Source organism: Panulirus ornatus, chromosome 48 (genome assembly GCF_036320965.1).
Source record: "Panulirus ornatus isolate Po-2019 chromosome 48, ASM3632096v1, whole genome shotgun sequence".
NCBI classification, from domain to species: Eukaryota; Metazoa; Arthropoda; class Malacostraca; order Decapoda; family Palinuridae; genus Panulirus; species Panulirus ornatus.
This window is the reverse complement of record NC_092271.1, coordinates 14002569-14021328: the sequence shown is the minus strand read 5'-3', so window position 1 is coordinate 14021328 and position 18760 is coordinate 14002569. Positions and strand designations below refer to the sequence as shown.

Below are 18760 nucleotides of genomic sequence, written 5' to 3'. Positions count from 1 at the left end.
TCAGGCGTCCGCAGCAGTCCACACGACCTCCTCCAGAGTCCCGCCTCGCCCCACCTGCATCACAGCATGTCCAGCACACTCCTCCCCACTTCATCACGTCTCATTGCTTGTATCACGCTTACACTTACGTCACACCCAGCCCACACCATCAGTACTGTAAAGCCCACACCACCAGTATTCGTACACACCCAGCCTACATCACCAATACTGTACAAATCTAGCCCACAACACTAGCACTGAACACAGGCAGCCCACACCACCAACACTGACCACAGGCAGCCCACACCAACAGTACTGAAAACAGGAGCCCACACCACCAGTACTGTATACACCCAATCCACACCACTAATACTGTACGCGTACCCTAGTAATACTACATACACAATGTACATAATGGTGACCACATAACCAGTTCTGTGCACATACTAACCCACGACTTCCTCTTAGCATTGCACTACACAGAAAACCACGCACTCACCATCAACATTGTACAAGGGATGACCCATGAGCACAACAATCAGTACTATGGGTTCTCACATGAATAGCAACGTTCTAACACTGACATGTCCACAACACACGAACCCATGACCACAGATGCAACAATGTTTGCACCCATGCTATTAATTCCCAACCCGCTCACCCGCGTCAACTGGCATCTTGAACATATTTGTATAAAAACACGGGAAAGTAATCCGGGTGAAATGCAACCCCGAACACACTATACTGTGTGTTGTGAATGTTCTCGTCTTGCATGTCTTCTGAGAAAAACTCTGCCTGCCGCTGGGACTGAGTGGCAACAAAGAAGTTCGCCGCATCCTGTGTGTGTGTGTGTGTGTGTTGTGTGTGTGTGTGTGTGTGTGCATTACAAAGTTTATAAACATTTATTTTGTATACATTCTCTGATTCACATATGTTCTTCCAGGCCTCGTCATCCCAACTGTAGAACAGGCAAGAGCGGAAGAAACAGAGCAGGTAGACTCACGGCTGAGCAGGTAGACTCACAGCTGAGCAGGTCATATCACTGTGAGCCCCCAGCATCTCCACTTGTGGATCAATGTGACCCATCTGGACTGTTGGGTGATAACAAGGTCGTACCCTCCGCGCCACGGTCAGCTGTTGGCTGGACACATGCCGTAGCCAGCCAGCCAACAGCCCGCCCAGCCCTCACAACACGCAAACAGCCCCCCCTCCCTGCCCCACACCCAGACAGCGAGCGCCTGGCCCGTCATTGTTTACTTCATCCAGTCACTCAGCTCACAGCCCACTCACACAGTATTTAACCCCCACAAGCAAGGCGACCCAACTTTTGAGTATGACGGCCTGACTCTTGTTCAAACCTCTCGAATCATACCAAAAGACTGTATCGTTGTGCTTAAGGAGGTAAGTTTCAACTTAAAAGTTTCCGACTTAAATTTCAACAACCTCTTTTTAGTGTCGTATCAAGGGACTCCTATACTTTTACTCTAATTTCTCTATATTAACGGGAAAATCTCATATAGGTATTTTTGCTTGCTTAAAATCTTCAACGTTACCAGAGAGCTCTTTGATTTGTCATGACTCATGTCCAGTGGTAAAAGCTTAGGCACACTGTTAACTATACCTTCACCCACTGAACCAGCCAAAGGTTCGTCCATCTCTTGAAAACGTCATCTAAGCAGCTTAGTTCCAGGTTTGACCTACGTAGCAATCTTGAGATCTTTGATTGCTGGCAAATATTGCAGCAGCCCCGACTGTCTGAGAATGTTACTCTAACAGACATTTCCAACTCATAACTGACTATGCTTTGTGGTATTGTGCATATGAAGACGCGGGAAGTCTTGGCATAAACATGGTACGTGTCAACTGACGCAGTAAACTGGGGTTTCGCAGTGTCGCAACCATATCAGTTGTGACACCCTCTCACCGCTCTCAATTAATAGAACATAGCCAACATACGAGAACGTAGCCAACAATGATTCTAACCTAACTACATACTTTAAAAAAAAGCGATGAATTTAATGCGGATTCCTACTTAAAACTAAAGGCGGTGGCGCACAGATGATAGATTTCACAAAAATGGTTCAAGGACTGGGCCACTGGAATTGAATTCATGACAACTATTTATGATTCGCAGTTACCATACGAAAGAATACAAAAAAAGAGCAAGCAGGAACAGTCGACTCGGTCTTTTCCGAGACTGTGTCAGTGGTACAGATCAGAAAGACTAGAATTAGTGTGGAGAAAGCAGAAAACACGACAAGCAGAATTACCCATAAACTCATTTTTTATCTAACGAGCAGCAAATGTCAGTCATGAACGTGAAGCGAGGTATTTGCCAAGTCTATTCTTAAACATATCAATGATGCTTTCGAGTATTCCGTTAACAATCCTGTTGAAGAAAAGAATATTTTGCCTCATTCATTGCATCTAAAGTATCCGAGACAAAACAACATCATGGAGGACATGCTTACATATATCAATCAATGCGTGGGTGTTAGGCCACCGCAGTCTGCTGCAGACAAAGTGCTAACATCAGGGGCATTTTAGCATCCATAGGAATGAGGATGTTCCAGATTTCCACATGAATTTGTCGGTTGATTTCCCAGTACGTCCGTTGGAGATTTCCCCCAGGCTTGATCACGTCTTTGGATATGTGAGCCGTTCATACCTCCACCACCATCACTCTGCTGGATTAACTATGACTTACAACAGCTCTGGGGTTTTCCCCTCTTCAGGAGCATTTGAAGGATAGGATTGGCCTCTATCACGTCTGTTGTGGCGACCTTGCCACACTGACTATTAACTGCCCAGCAGGTCCCGCCAGAGGTCACTGCCAGACGCACGACCCCATCGCTACTTCTCATAAAAACTGTGGCTCAGAGGATATTTCTTTGCAGTCATGAGCTGCTGACGCAAACACAAACCAAATCACACGCTGTAACACTGAAAGGCAGCAGCCGTGTATGTGAAGGAATGTCTTACAATGTAGAACAAAAGTTCCCACTTTACTTTAACAGTAACTGCAACTTACCTGAGTTTACTCCTCCTGTCAATGGTCCAGTCAATTTTCTATAGAAATTTCGAAAAACATACATCTGCTGTAAGAGCACTTCCATATATGAATATGTTACCTCTACTCAGCCCCTAAAAAAAAAAAAAAAATCCAAAGACTTACAATAACAATCATTACGATAACCAGTGTTAATGTAAGATCATATGTCTTCAACTGAAGTTAAATGTCATTAAATGACGTCTTAAGTCTTAAGTGCAGAGAAGATGAGGTAAGGAAGGAAAAGACGAACAAGATGAATAGCAGAAAGACGGAGGTATATGAGAGACAGGATACACGAAGCCTCCACTTCCTGGGAACACCCGACCCCTCCCACTTTATGCAAGGCTCTCCAGCAGCGTCCTGCCTCATCCTCCCGCTCCGACGCAAACATCAGCTGTATTACAGTTGGACGACGCCGCCACATCTCACAATTACACGTACCTACGGCCTCGGTAGGTATAGTCCAGTTCATTTGGTAGTATTCTTGCAGAGCCATTCTTGTGTGGACTTATCGTGAGTTGTGAGACACCTGTGAGGTGGGAAGTGTCAGGGGACCCAGACAACGGTCGCCCGGTTGTCTTACAGGCCACCATATCGCCATCCTGCCCGCCCACGTCCTATTGTCAAAAGGCACATACCTCCCGAGGGGCAGCGTGTCATATACTTAGCCACTATTTACTGATAAGTTTATACTTTTCATAGTCTATCCCCAAGCACTTTACACAGTAACACCTAACCTAGCTCATATTAGCCTAGCCTTATCCCATGCCCATCCTACTTTCGGCTACGTCGTTGAGTTACGTTGTAGTCCGTGTGGGAGGTTCGTGGTGTGTAAGCCAACCAGTCCTCGAATCAGTGGCAATCTTGCTGCCGCCCTTGTTACCTGAACTACCGGGAACGAGCGAAAACCATGTGGGTGTACCCGCTTCAACCAGACTTGATATATCTCATGTCTTACTCGTAGAAACTCTTGGAAGACATGTTCCACAATTTGCACTCTGTAATAATGCCCTTAGTGGTACGACGGGCGTGGACCCGTTGGCTCCCTACCGTTACCTCCACGGCCATACACACCACCACCACCATTCTTTGTCTTCCAACGCAGTGAGGAGGTTGCGGGTCTCCTGAACACATGCTGGATTACTGACAGACAAATCAACATGTTCTGTATGCTGATGGGAATCTAAGATCTTAAATCCGACGAAACACATTTCCTATGACACACAAGGGATATCTATGCATATATCAGTTCTTTGACGAAATTGTACATAGGATCAGACCCAACATAAACGTCTGATGTTAATTACGTCTTGAATATTCTGGTACCGAGGGATGCCTCTTCCAATCATCGGAAGTCTTCAACACAACAACGGAAAATTTCTGAAGAAACCAAATTCCCCATGCAAGGAGCTCCAGCCTGGACCATCAGTGTTTTTAGTCTATCTTCTAACCAATTATCGTGCTGAAGGATGATTCGTCTTACGCTGCTCAGACAATTACATACAACAAATTACCCACAACTGAATTGATCCACCAATAGCTGAAATCTATAGACGATGAAAACATGTTCTCTCTTCATACATCTCAACTTTACAGTCTTGAATCTTATATATCTCAACTTTACAGTCTTGAATCTTATATATCTCAACTTTACAGTCTTGAATCTTATCTCGTTTAAATCTATGAACTTGAATCGTTAGTCATTCTACCTGGCGTGTGTTGTGTGTGTGTGAGGAGCGGAGGGATGCGGCGGGGGTGAGGTAAACCACGTTACGTAACGACAACTGTTTACGGTTAAAACAACTGCCAGACGACCTCTGAGAGGACGTGTTACAGCTGTGTCAACACGTTACTGCCAGGGGACACGGGAGGGGCAGCAACGATACAGGATTAGAGAGAGCAAGTAGACAGGATTCAGATCAGAATTTCACATGCAGTCAGACATATTCAAACATTACGCTGGTCAACAACTAATTTTCATCACACAAGGCTCGTGGGTTCTCATTGTAGTTTTGGATGCTGATTTCGAAAATACAATCCGTTTTCTTGTATCACGTCTACTTTTCTGCTAGGAACAAGCACAAGATTGTCTATCCTAGCCTGGACTCCGCAAATACGACCAGTGCCGTACACAATAACATTCCCATCCCTCCACCACCGGAGGACGCCATCGGACGTAGCGACGATGAAGTGTGTGGAATGGATGCAGAGTTGCAGAGTTTGTACTTGATGACGAACGAAAGAAATGTTCTCAAGGAGGGTTAAATGGTTTGGTCCGAGGTTTGGCACTGCCGGAAGCTGAACTTTTAGCATCTCGTCTAAAAGAAAAAAATGTCTGCTCAAGAAGGACATTAGCATAAGTTATTTCAGGACAAGGAGTCAGACTCTTACTTCTCATTTTTCCGTGGATGGGCCGCTCCGTTTTTGCAACAACACTGACGCATTATTCCACTGCGTATCCCAAGAGCAGGATCCCTCGCAATGGCACCTGTTCATCGACTCATCTAAGAGAAGTCTGAAAGCGGTGCTGCTCCACAATGGAAACAAGAACCCTCTATTCCTGTAGGCATTCAGTGCACATGAGTGTTATGAGAACATGCAAGCACTCCTAGACGCCGTAAGATATAAAAAAAAAATACAGCTGGAAAATACATATATATGGGGAACTTGAATGTGATCGGCATGCTGATGGGAATGCAGTCAGGATTCACGAAATACTGCTGTTTTTATGCCTCTGGGATAGTCGAGCAACTTCCAGGCAGCATTATATGAGCCAGGAACTATGAGTGTCCAGGATAAGCCTCTGGTTGATCCACAAAATGTACTTCCCCCGCTCCACATAAAGCTTGGTCTTATGAAGCAATCTGTGAAGACACTAGCCAAGAGAAACTCAAAAGGATTCGAGTACGTGGTGGAATTTTTTTTTCCGAAGATCACTGAGGCCAAGTTGAAAGAAGACATCTTCGTCGGCCCGCTTATAAAGGAACTCCTGAAAGACCACAATTTCAACTCACGTTATAATGACTTGGAGCTGGAGGCCAGGAACTCTTTCAGTTGCTTATGTGAAAAAATTTCGTGGGAAACATAAGATCTCCGGATTTTGAAGACAGCGTGAGAAGACCTCTTAAGTCCTATGCTGCTATGGGATGTAGAATGTCGCTCAAGGTGAATTCTCTCCATTCATATCTGGACGTTCCAGAGAACCTTGGAGCAGCGTCTGACGAACAGGACATCAGGACATCAGCGTGATGGAGCATTGATACCAGGGTTTCTGGAAGGAAGGAATGCTTGCAGATTACTGCTGGATGTTATACAAGGACGAACCTGAGTCAAGAGTACCATAGGACGTTCAAAGCTCAGCGCTTTTAGCTTGTGAAAACCACCACAGAAGGTGAAAAGCTCAACGTTCTTAGCTTGTCCTTCTGGATAGAATCTCCTTTGTATACCTTGTACTTAGGCATACTGAATTTCTGTATTAGTTTGAATTGGTACAAATCTTCTCATTTTACCTTCTCCCATGCACCATGTAGCTGCAGTTGAACTGAAAAAGTATGTAACCGTAGAAATAAAATGATACTTGTTGTATTGAAACGGACTAAGAATTCGTAATCTGCATCGGAAATAGGTCTCGAAAAATTACTCTGCATCCTTGATGAGAAAAAAAGTTTTCAGTTTTGTTGACAAGCGTTATTTGGTCAAGGGATTCAAACCAAAGTCTTATGGATTCCCTCTCATATAGGCTTCCGTCAACATGACAAAGCTGGTATTTTAGCCAAACCTGCACTAAGTAAATATGAAACAACACTGGGATGTCAATCAGATCATGAGCTCAAGGGAGTAACTGCCGGTAAGGTAACAGGACTGATTATGCAGATTCCCTAATTAAATCAAAGCCTCTTACCCTCCCTCTGTAATACCTAAATTAAAGCCTCTTACCCTCTCTCTGTAATACCTATGTGTAAACACACCAGCCAAACTCGTTCAACACACATCATCACCGCCCACAACTTAACATCACTGGCTACAGCAACTTAATTCAAGAGTCTAGCAGTCACCACCAACAGTAACTTGATACGTGTCAAAAAGAATTCAGCATCAGTGCCTACAGCAACTTGAAACGCGTCAAAGAACTTCGCATCAGCGTCTACATCCTGATACCTCTCACAGAACCTAGCATCAGCCTCCACAGCAACCTGTTACGTGTCACAGAACTCGGCGTTACTATCTACGGCGACCTGATACGTGTCAAAAGAACTCAGCATAACTGTCTATAACAACGTGATACGTGTCAAAGAACTTAACATCAATGCTTACAGCAACTAGACACGCGCGGTGTCAAAGGTATGCTAGGGTTTGTTTATGTTTCCAAGTATATGCCAACTGACTGGTTGGAGGCCGCCCAATTCTTGACCCACTTGTTCCTTTACACGGAAGTAGCGTTGGTACTGACCGAGGATGTCAGGGTCTCCAACTTGTTAGTCATTCCCTTGCCTTGCCTCCCAGGCGACCTCCCCGGCCTGTCTGTCTGGGGTCAGGGCCCGGGTGAGTGGTCCATGGGTACGAGATGCTGCCAGCGTCTGCATCATCCACCACTTGGGTTCACATCCAGGGGTCAGGGATCCTGACGTCATGCGAGAAGCGTTAAGGATCCTGACATCGTGTCAGGAACGTCGGGGATCCTGGCATCATGCAAGGAACGTCAGGGATCCTGACATGATGCAAGAAACACTAGGGATCCTAGCACCATGCAAGGAACGTCAGGGATCCTGACATGATGCAAGAAACACTAGGGATCCTAGCACCATGCAAGGAACGTCAAGGATCCTGACATGATGCAAGAAACACTAGGGATCCTAGCACCATGCAAGGAACGTCAAGGATCCTGACATGATGCAAGAAACACTAGGGATCCTAGCACCATGCAAGGAACGTCAGGGATCCTGACATGATGAAGTTGCCTAGGTAAGTGACCACACACGCTCTTCCCCCTCATGGCCACTATCAACTTGCCATAATTGATCATGAAGAACATTCTTCTGTGGTGTGTATGTATGTCGGTACTGATATACTGTGTACGTATATACACAAGTTTTACTACACGCTAGCGTGCGCTGGAATCCCACATATGCTTTTTTAAATATTCTCACAAATAAACACACCTGAGCAAGACTGATGCCTCGCATCACAGAATATCATTAGGAAAAGTGTTGGACTCACTACATTCAGGAAGACAAGCATAGCATCGTCTGCAAGTCACCACATTAAACGTGTTTAGCAAGCACATTAGACGACAACTACACCGAACAGCTTCCTATCTGTGCATAACTGTCTCAATACAACATTTGTATCTTATGACCGAACACGAAAGACACTGGGAGTGTGAGTAAACATGTGTAGTCATCCTTCTCTGGGTATTGATATACAATGTAAAACAAACAGTGACATTACTGGGCTGAGTATTTCCGTATCTGTTTCTCCCTACGGCCCGACACTTGAAAAAAAACAAAAAAACCAGAGCTTGCTGACTAACGGTTATGCAGAGCTTCAAATGGAAATCACACAATATCCCCGACAATATGACATAACATTTCCGACAAATATGTCCGAGAAGCAACACCTAAACACATAACCAGCAATGCCCATTTTCGACCAACTAAACCATATTCTCAGTGTAGCCCCAACATGACAGTTTATGTATATGAAACTGTAGGTGTGTACAGTATTTCCCGGTCTATCTGAGGCATTGGAGATTTTATATTATGAATCGCTTCAGCACGATGGTTCGAGTCTATGGTATGACTACGCGACCCTTCAGGGAAGGTCAAAGGTATTATACTCAGGGTTCGTACCGTTCTTCTCAGGGAATTAAATCTATCACTGCTCACTCAAGTTTCAAAGTGACGTCTGCAAGGAGAGGTGTTTTATATAATAATTCTAGAAATTCATGTTCTCTGTTTCTTAAGACAGCAGGAGGCAGCTGGCGACCAGATGGTGACCATCCTCACGAGTCAATCATATGAAGTTGGGCCAGTGTATTCTTGTGGCTCTGTTGGCTTTGAATTATCATTTCTAGTAATTTCGCGGGCTAAGATCTTATCTTACGTAATTTTACAAATCATGCACACCCTAACCTTCAATAAACAGCAATCAGTTAAGAGATGTAGATTTGGGGCCTAGTTTGGTTTTACTGCTTATGAACATTTGATACTTCAGCCACGAAATGGCTCCCGAATGTAAATAATTTTCTTAAGTTCCCCACACAGCTTTGCTTTCTAAGCTACGAGGACGTTATACAGTCAACCAAAATATTGATGCAATTGGGATTCGTCCTGACGCATGTGTCGGCCGCTCCTGTCTCGCACCCAGCAACTTCACGCCTTTCTTTTCAAGCAGAAGTCAATAAATTACTAATTCCCCCAGAAAAAACGAGAAAAAAAAGCGTGACAATTGTTACTTTGGGTGAATATCATTTCACACATTTACCTCTAATGACTTCCCACTGATTTGGTTTATCGTACAGTTATGACATTATCCTCATACTATCGTTGTTACACGTGCTGTCTCCTATATATATATATATATATATATATATATATATATATATATATATGAAGCTCTATACTTTATGCCAATGGCCTCCACACAGTCTGCTGCCGTCCGTGCAAGCACTCCCAACTCCACAATTACAGGTATGTCAGAGAGAGAGGGAGAGTGGGAGCCTGTACCAGAGTGGTGTGTGTAAATTATAATTCCTGTCTGAGCAGCTTTATACGACAACCTACCCTTGACCTGCAAGTGAGCTGAGCTGTGAAGATTTCGACAACCGACGCTTCCACCGTCCCGCTCTTGCTTCAAAATGTACATCGCGGAATATGATGACCTTGGAAACCCCTAGCAGCCCCTAACTACACCCTTCAACTCCAGAACAGCAGTAACATCAGAGAGAGAGAGAGAGAGAGAGAGAGAGAGAGAGAGAGAGAGAGAGAGAGAGAGACTTTTTCTCTACACTGTGGTTTACTGTCCGGGCAGGCGGCCAGCGGGTGACCATCTGGAGATCAGTGTTGATTAATCTTAAGGGAAATATCCAACACTTCTAAGGTAACAAATCAGTCAGTCAGTTGCAAGTGTGTTGTCCTGGTGCTTCGCCCATACGCGGTTCCTTGATCTTTGCCGCAGCACATGTTGGCGCAAGCTGAATACACCACTGTAATTTTGTGGGTCATCGAATCAATGGTAACTCGATGCATTTGCTGAAGAACACCACTACACATAGGTCTAGTTACTACAGATAACTTATTGTGACTAAACAGCGAAAGTGGGAATGTGCAAGAAATCAGGGTTACTTTAGCAGGTGTTTACAGCAGGAAAAGATGCTTAAATATTTTGATCGAACAATATATGATGAGGGACAGGCAAATAGTATTCTTGGGTGCAGAGTATGGTCTAATAATGTGCGACAGACTATCAAACCGCAAAACATGAAAACCATATGGAAATGGGCGGGGTTTTTTATTGTTATCAATATCATTATCATCCTGCACGTTCACACGAATTAAACAAAATAAAGGAAAAGGAATAACTTTTCATGAGAGAAGGATGACTCCTCGCCTCACAAATCTAACCAGCCTCCGTGCACAAACAAACCGTATGTATGGTCAGGTCAACTTTCACGACGACCTTTCTTCAGGATGCAAGAGCGTTCACCTCCCCGCCTGAGGCATCCTAGAAACATTAAACCTCGCTAAGGCTCCCAGTTGCTGTAAAAATAAACAATCCAAGCAAAAGTCAGGGGCAAATTGTCCTCCACTGAGAAATGGTGAGTCAGGCAGCATTCATCTTCTGTCATCAGTGTCTGGTATCCCCCCACTCCGCACTCACCAAACACACTCCCAAAAGCAGCAAGCTTAACAGTGAGCATATACATAGCTTAACATTTGTTTTATACAAGCAAAAGTACATCAAGGGACAAGCTCACAAATTTCATTCATTTATAAACATGCTTAGTATTTTTCAATATATATCTGCCTTATTACATTAATGCCTGCAGAGCATACTTTGGAACATTTAATTATATTGGACGATATTATCAGCGTCGACTGTAGTATACACCGGAAAATAAGTTCATTAAAGTAAAAGTAAGTGATAACCTTGACAAAAATCAACATAACCTATGAAAACCTTACCTAACCTCCCTAGAAGTCAAGATTTATCTTAATTTTCAATATTCCTAGTCGAAATATATCATTCGTCCCTGAAATGCACTGCCAACACGGATCCGAATGTCAACAAACAGACGGGTAAGTGAGCAACTTCGCGTTCACCACCAGCAAATATAATGTTTACCTACATAGGAGGTTTTAAGATAATTTTGGTTGATAGGTAAGGTCTTACGAGGTTTTGTTGATATTTTACACGTGTATCACCAACTTTAAGTTTTCCCTGATGTATATAACCCTCATTTAATACTGTTCACCAAATATTATGCTCCCAAATATTGCTAGAAGCACAACAAACTAAAGCACCTAAAAAATCAGCTATTTCCCCAAGAATGGTTTCACTGCGAAGCTCAAATATACATTTCTCCTTAATTCTACCACTATCTTCGTTGTCCTTCTCTGATCTTTATTAATTACTTGTGCATCTAAGTGCGATGACCAAACTGAAGAGACAAATTAAAGGTTTAACCTTTCAAAATACAATGATTTTGATTTTTGCCTTAGGTGCGCTCTTACTCATAACTTGAAAGGTGGCGAAAAAAAAAAAGGATACAGAAAGCACAAAAAGTACAGGAACTGAACAGCAATAATCTAAGTCCATAATGAGGTAATAGTATGAGAAAGCTCCTGACAAGGTCAGGTGAGCACTGAATTCATCAATCAACAATTTAATTGGTAAGTGAACTGTTTACTGAACTTGAACAACAATAGAGTATGTAGATATGAAGTCTGAAGTGTGCATGTATGACGCATGGAAATGTAGTCAAATAAAGATGGAGCAGAAGATATATCCGGATTCAAAGAACCCGCTAGGATAGAAGAGGCAGTGAATGTGCTGACGGATAACAGGGACGTGCGTGAGGCGCCTTACAATCCGGCCAAATGAAGTAAAGCAATTTACGCTCAAAGTCAGACTTTCCTGTCATTTTTTTTTTCTAATCAACTCTTCAAACACAGCTTTGTTAAGCCACAATTCGCGCTTAAAATAGGTTGGTAAACAGAATTCAAATCACAGTTCGGAAGATACCAATGAGTCGTCCAAGTTAACGAGAACAAATTACTTCGTAAGCGTCTGCATCAAGCAGCGGGGTCCACGCACCAACATGCAACGCATATCCTTCACTCTTTTATTTTCCTTTGTTCAACATATTCCAACAAAAGCTCGGCCCAACCTGGAACGTCTTTTACGTCTTGAATTTACTGATGTGAAACGAGTTGATATGTAAAAAGACGAAGTAAAATAGCTTCTCGCACACGTATTCGTGAGTGATAGTTGGTAAACCATAATATGTAATTATTTGGAAATTCCTGCAAATATTATGAAGTGTATAAGCCTGTGCCGTCAACCTACAGCTATTCGTCTGTTTTAAACGACGGTTTTGTCAAACAACATTCTTCCCTGCTCCCCTTGTTTATGTCTTTCCTGGCGGGCCACTCACATTCACATTACTCATCCGCAGGAGCACCACACCCTAAGCTGTGGAATAATGACAACCTTCTTGTAATCTCTGTCGGTATGCGGAAAAAAACTAAGCATACTGCTGACTTCCATCAACTATAACTATCAACTGCTTAAAGCACCACCTGCCATTATTACTTTATATAGACTGTTGGTGTAAGCTGCATGCTAGTGAAACGTGCCTTATGAGATATGAAAGGTTGCTGTCCTCCTCTACCTACTCCTCTACCACCAGTCCTATACTATCTCTTCCCCTGTATCCGTTCACTACTAACCCCGTCTCATCCAGTGTTTCCTGCAACGCTATTTCTAGCCTCTGCTACCCCCTTTCCTGACCCCATCTTTTGCCACTGACTCTCCTGTCCCAATTCTTTATTACCCCCTCCCCTGTCCCAACCTATATCACACCCAACCCTACTAAAGCTTAATATTTTCATTTGTGCACCCCAACTCATCCTTGAGCGATAGCGCATAAGGATTACAGGTGTCACAAAGGGTCTTAGTCAGAACCCCAGTGGAATGATATTACATAGGAGGTTACAATTCATAAGTTATTTCATTATAAACGTTATTTTGTTTCATATGGTAAAGATTTCAGGTATCTTATTATTAACAATCAAGGTGTGACATTTCTTGGGGGGTTTGTTTAGATCTATCCCTAAAAGGCTATTTTTTTTTTTTTTTTTTACAACCTATGACAGATTATCCCCTTACCTGGCACATCCTTTATTACCTCACCCCAGCTCCAATTCTCTTTTATCCCTCCACTTTTCAGTCTTCCCCCCACTTCTCCAAGTCATCTTATCTTACCTTGTCCAATTTCCCCCTCCACCCTCATCGTCTCACCTAACTCTTGCTACTTTCCCTCCCTTCCCCATTCCATCTAGTACCTCTTCGTCTATCAATTCTCGTCCACTCCCTCCATCAGTGCTCGTTCTCTTCCTCTCCTTGCACCAGTCCTTGTCTCCTCCCTTCACTCCTCCCTAAGGCCAAATCACTAATTAAAAACAACTGTCTGACATCATCAATCAATTCCACGGGTAAATTCTGCCATCTTTCTATGTTTTCGTCCATGACAGTCACTATGGTATATATTTGGTGGTCACATTCAAGTCTGGAGGCTATATATCTACTAAGCAGTTTTAGTGTCCATTTTCAAAATATCTGTTGTCTGGATGTATACACAGACAAAGCATTTCACTAAGATTATGGGTGAAGGGCATATATCTAAGGTTAGGTGGAGGAAAGTACAGCAGTACAGCGGGTACAGAGGGCGCAATACATCGTCATAGGGTGACACGTGACTATTAGCGGGGCTAAGTCCTTATTTAGCTAGCGCCCTCAGTAATCTCCAATTATCGGGCTTGAAGGTGTAAACCTTACAGGGGTTATACGAATGGAGTGAAAACAATCACTGAACAAGAAATTACATACGAACGAACGGAACCATAAACAATAGCAATAACACGTATTGTGCCAGAAACACACACTAAGAATAGTACCAATAACATTCATCTAATCGAAACATTTTTCTGAAACTGACTACGAACTGACAGATATACATGTAAACCGACAATAGTAAGTTGAATCTCCCCCGATGTCACGTCACCCAGATGACATGATCGAGCTGCTAACATTATATATACCTCTCGTAAAAGAACTCGGGATAAACAGATACCTCCACCCCTTGCCATGACATCAACCACTAGTAATCGATAGTGATCCATTCTTCTCATCTAGCACTGTGGGTGAAAACTTTTATCTTGTGAGAAATCTTACGTGGCGGGAACATAAGGTGTTCACGAAACATGCATATCTTAAAAGGATAAAATGCTAATTCGTGTACTGTTATGTTTTGCTGCATGATCAATTTAGTACGATACTTGCAAATAAATTGTTTACAAAGTAAATCACCAGAGCTCAAACATAACTTCCGCTGAAAATATTTCCCATTTGCAGAGAAACTCCTCTAGCCCGGAATAAATCACATACAATGAGCAAATCCGTTTCTACGTAACTATCTCAACTATGTTAGGCTTAACCTGAGTCTTACATAATGCAATCAAACAAGAATACATTATTCATAAGTAAGCCAGGGCTTAACCTGAGACTCTTACATAATGCGATCAAAAAAAGAATACCTTATTCATAGGTACGCCAGGGCAAGATACCACTGGGGCCGAGTGCAAGGTCGTTTTGGACATATTTATGTTGTAATAGACGGGAACAGAATTGTAAAACTTAATGTGTGAGATGGGCCTTGCATCTGTCATGAAAACTTGTGTGTGATGTCAACGCTGCCATCATGTGTTTATTCTTTCACTAAAGCACTCAGTGAACACTGCATCGTGTTCATTCCAAACGGTAATGCAACATACCGAGCCACAATGACGCTGGAAAACTTTAGGTTAGATGTAGTACTTTTAATCACTTAAAAGCATTGAAACTGTCACAGCAATACCAACGCTGTCCTCAAACATACACCAAACGGCGATTTAAATATCAAGTGATACCCTGTGATTATCCCAACTAAACTAACGAAGAACGCGATTACGTCCAACTGAAGATTCAGGAAAGATTTCGAATTCTTTTCAGTTGTCAGTCCGTATAACAAAGTCACCGAATGTTCTGTAAATATAATGAACTGTGTCCGTATCCTACCACAAGACTATCAAACAGACAACTCACGCGCGTGTAAGATGCAGAAATATGGGGATCCCGGACCCTCAGTCAGTCGACTCAAGGATCATCACAGCAACACCTCCACTCCTCACGACGGCCGTGCCCACACTGACACCAACACCCGTCTTCGACTTCCACCTTGCAACTTTTCACACGGATATTATTTGTCCTTCTGTCTTTTTTCGCACTTTATCACATACCAGTATAACATTCCCTCGTTTGATTTATCTTTGTCTGATCTGAGAAACACAGGCAACAATTTTAAGGAATTTTAGGGGTTACTCTGGAGAGAGGGAGTGGGGACAAAGAAGTACAAGCTTGAGAAGACATAATGGCAAGTGATTCAGTGTCGGCAACAAAAACCATTGCTGTTCTGTCGTCGGCATAAACACTTGTTGGTTCTGTACTTTTTCTGCATTTTAAGTTTTGTTCACTTTACGCGGTGACCTACTTCATACATTTACATACTAATGCATTAGTATGGCGTTTGGATATGTCCTTTCTACAATGCCTTTATATGATAGAGACTACAAGATTAGATATCTAACCTAAGACTATAAAAAAAAAAATGAAAATCAAATGCAAATACAAGTATGTAGGAACAGAACTGAACTGCCCCAAGAATCGGATGGGAATTCTAAGCTACTGTAGTTACGAAGAGAATTATTATTATTACTATTATTACTGCTATCATCTGTCGACATTCTCTACTGAAACATTTCTTATTCATAAACGAGGGTGGCGCATAAATCGTTACATGAAATTCAGTCTGTTCACTCGTAACAATGCAGTCTAAATGTGTAATTCCCAAGATAATTTTTTGGGATGTTTTCGTAGAAAATATCAGAAAAAAAGGACCTACTTGAAACTTTTTCAGCAATCCTCAGCCTATTATGTATAGTTTAACTGTTGCATCCTTAGTATGCTATCCCTAACTAGTTTAGAGACTTAAAAAAAAAATGGTAGTGAGGTCCACTGAATCAAAATGTTTTTCTGAACATGACAAATGTGCATACGAGATTAGCCGTGTGAATGTGGAAGTATGTGTTTAAGAAATCATATATCTGACAATCCAAACACACGTATCTCTACCCTATTCTATTTTTCGAAACAACTACGACCTGTCCTTTTATTCTCAAACAGAGGAGTGAGCCCACCCCTCTGCTCCTTTTGGAAAATTATAAATGGGAGGGATGGATTTCCAGCACCCCACTCCCTCCCCTTTTAGTCGCCTTCTACTACACGCAGGGAATACGTGGGAAGTATTCTTTCTCCCCTATCCCTAGGGATGATATATATATATATATATATATATATATATATATATAACTGGAGGAAGTAAAGTGTCTTAGATATCTGGGAGTGGATCTGGCAGCGGATGGAACCATGGAAGCGGAAGTGAATCATAGGGTGGGGGAGGGGGCGAAAATTCTGGGAGCCTTAAAGAATGTTTGGAGGTCGAGAAAACATTATCTCGGAAAGCAAAAATGGGTATGTTTGAAGGAATAGTGGTTCCAACAATGTTGTATGGTTGCGAGGCATGGGCTATGGATAGAGTTGTGCGCAGGAGGGTGGTGGATGTGCTGGAAATGAGATGTTTGAGGACAATATGTGGTGTGAGGTGGTTTGATCGAGTAAGTAATGTAAGGGTAAGAGAGATGTGTGGAAATAAAAAGAGTGTGGTTGAGAGAGCAGAAGAAGGTGTTTTGAAATGGTTTGGTCACATGGAGAGAATGAGTGAGGAAAGATTGACCAAGAGGATATATGTGTCAGAGGTGGAGGGAACGAGGAGAAGTGGGAGACCAAATTGGAGGTGGAAAGATGGAGTGAAAAAGATGAGTGATCGGGGCCTGAACGTGCAGGAGGGTGAAAGGTGTGCAAGGAATAGAGTAAATTGGAACGATGTGGTATACCGGGGTCGACGTGCTGTCAATGGAATGAACCAGGGCATGTGAAGCGTCTGGGGAAAACCATGGAAAGCTCTGTGGAGCCTGGATGTGGAAAGGGAGCTGTGGTTTCGGTGCATTATTACATGACAGCTAGAGACTGAGTGTGAACGAATGGGGCCTTTGTTGTCTTTTCCTAGCGCTACCTCGCACACATGAGGGGGGAGGGGGATGTTATTCCATGTGTGGCGAGGTGGCGATTGGAAAAAATAAAGGCAGACCGTATGAATTATGTACATGTGTATATATGTATATGTCTGTGTGTGTATATATATGTGTACATTGAGATGTATAGGTATGTATATTTGCGTGTGTGGACGTGTATGTATATACATGTGTATGTGGGTGGATTGGGCCATTCTTTCGTCTGTTTCCTTGTTCTTTAAATTTTATAGAGGTTGCGTTCCGTATCTGATGGAACTTAAGAAGGTCATGCGTTTGCTATGAACTGTTAAAATCATATTCTGGGTGAACTAATTTTTTTTGTGAAGGTCACGTTTTGTTCAGCGGAACTTGTGTAAAGGTCAAGGTCTGTATCCGTCACAACTTGTAAAGGTCACTTAATGTCCTCATCAGAACTAGCAGATGTACATTTCTGCTGGCACTGTAATCTAGATATGAGAAACATGCGTTCCTCTTGGAGGCGTACGATAATTTTGTCCTCTCGCAGGACTGGTAGCAGCTGCCTGCTGCTGAATTGGAGTTATAACTCGAGGTGTAAACTAGAAGTCGTGTACTAGCGAGAACATTCCTCCAACGTGCTTAATCGTTTCCAGATTTAGAGAAAACAGTAATTGAAAATGGAAATAATGGATAATAAGAAGATATACAAATCATTGTTCACAAATCAGAATCATCATTCGTAAGACATCAACGAAGAGTATCCTTAGTTCCAACCACATTTACATATGACCAGGTATATATAACACCAATAAGAACGGCATTCCTTATCTTGAGGACACCTTAGATTTTTTAATCCTTTCACCATTTTTACTTAAAGGTCTCAGACCTTGATGTCTTGGCATAACTAGATGAACTTTGGAGGGAAAATTTTGCAGCCCTTTTCTCAATTCTCCGAGGCTGAAGTTTTAAGGTTATTTCTAAATCAAGCTCTTTTCTGGCACAGTCCTCTATGAGGTTGAAAACTTAAAACCATAAGGCAGTACATAATTAGAAAGGTCTCATTGAAAGCCAAGACTGGGAGAAAAGGGAATGGTACAAACTACTTTAACTAGGATATTGGATTGCCGGTAGACATGTCTGGGGCTAGGCTGATGGACTGGTCTCTTAAATGATAGCAAGATGGACATTCTATATTGTAGTCATTCAGAACCTGCACCATTATCCTGCATGATGGGACTGTGTGCCAGTTACATACCAAAAAGTGGGAATTACTCGAAGTGCCAGAAATCTTAAGGTCTCAATC

At 42.6% G+C, this 18760-nt stretch overlaps 1 protein-coding gene across 2 annotated transcripts in view; it reads right to left on the bottom strand.

Moving 5' to 3' along the window:
- The window catches only part of LOC139764116 (uncharacterized), a 129055-nt gene extending 113512 nt beyond the window's left edge, over nucleotides 1-15543 (bottom strand). The window contains exon 1 of one of the 2 annotated variants that reach the window (XM_071690619.1): nucleotides 15395-15543. The gene's annotated coding sequence lies outside the window, so the exon portion shown is untranslated. Of the gene's footprint in view, nucleotides 1-982; nucleotides 1002-15394 lie in introns of those variants that run through there. The other variant, XM_071690620.1, reaches the window with a different exon arrangement.
- Nucleotides 15544-18760: the final 3217 nt, after the last annotated feature.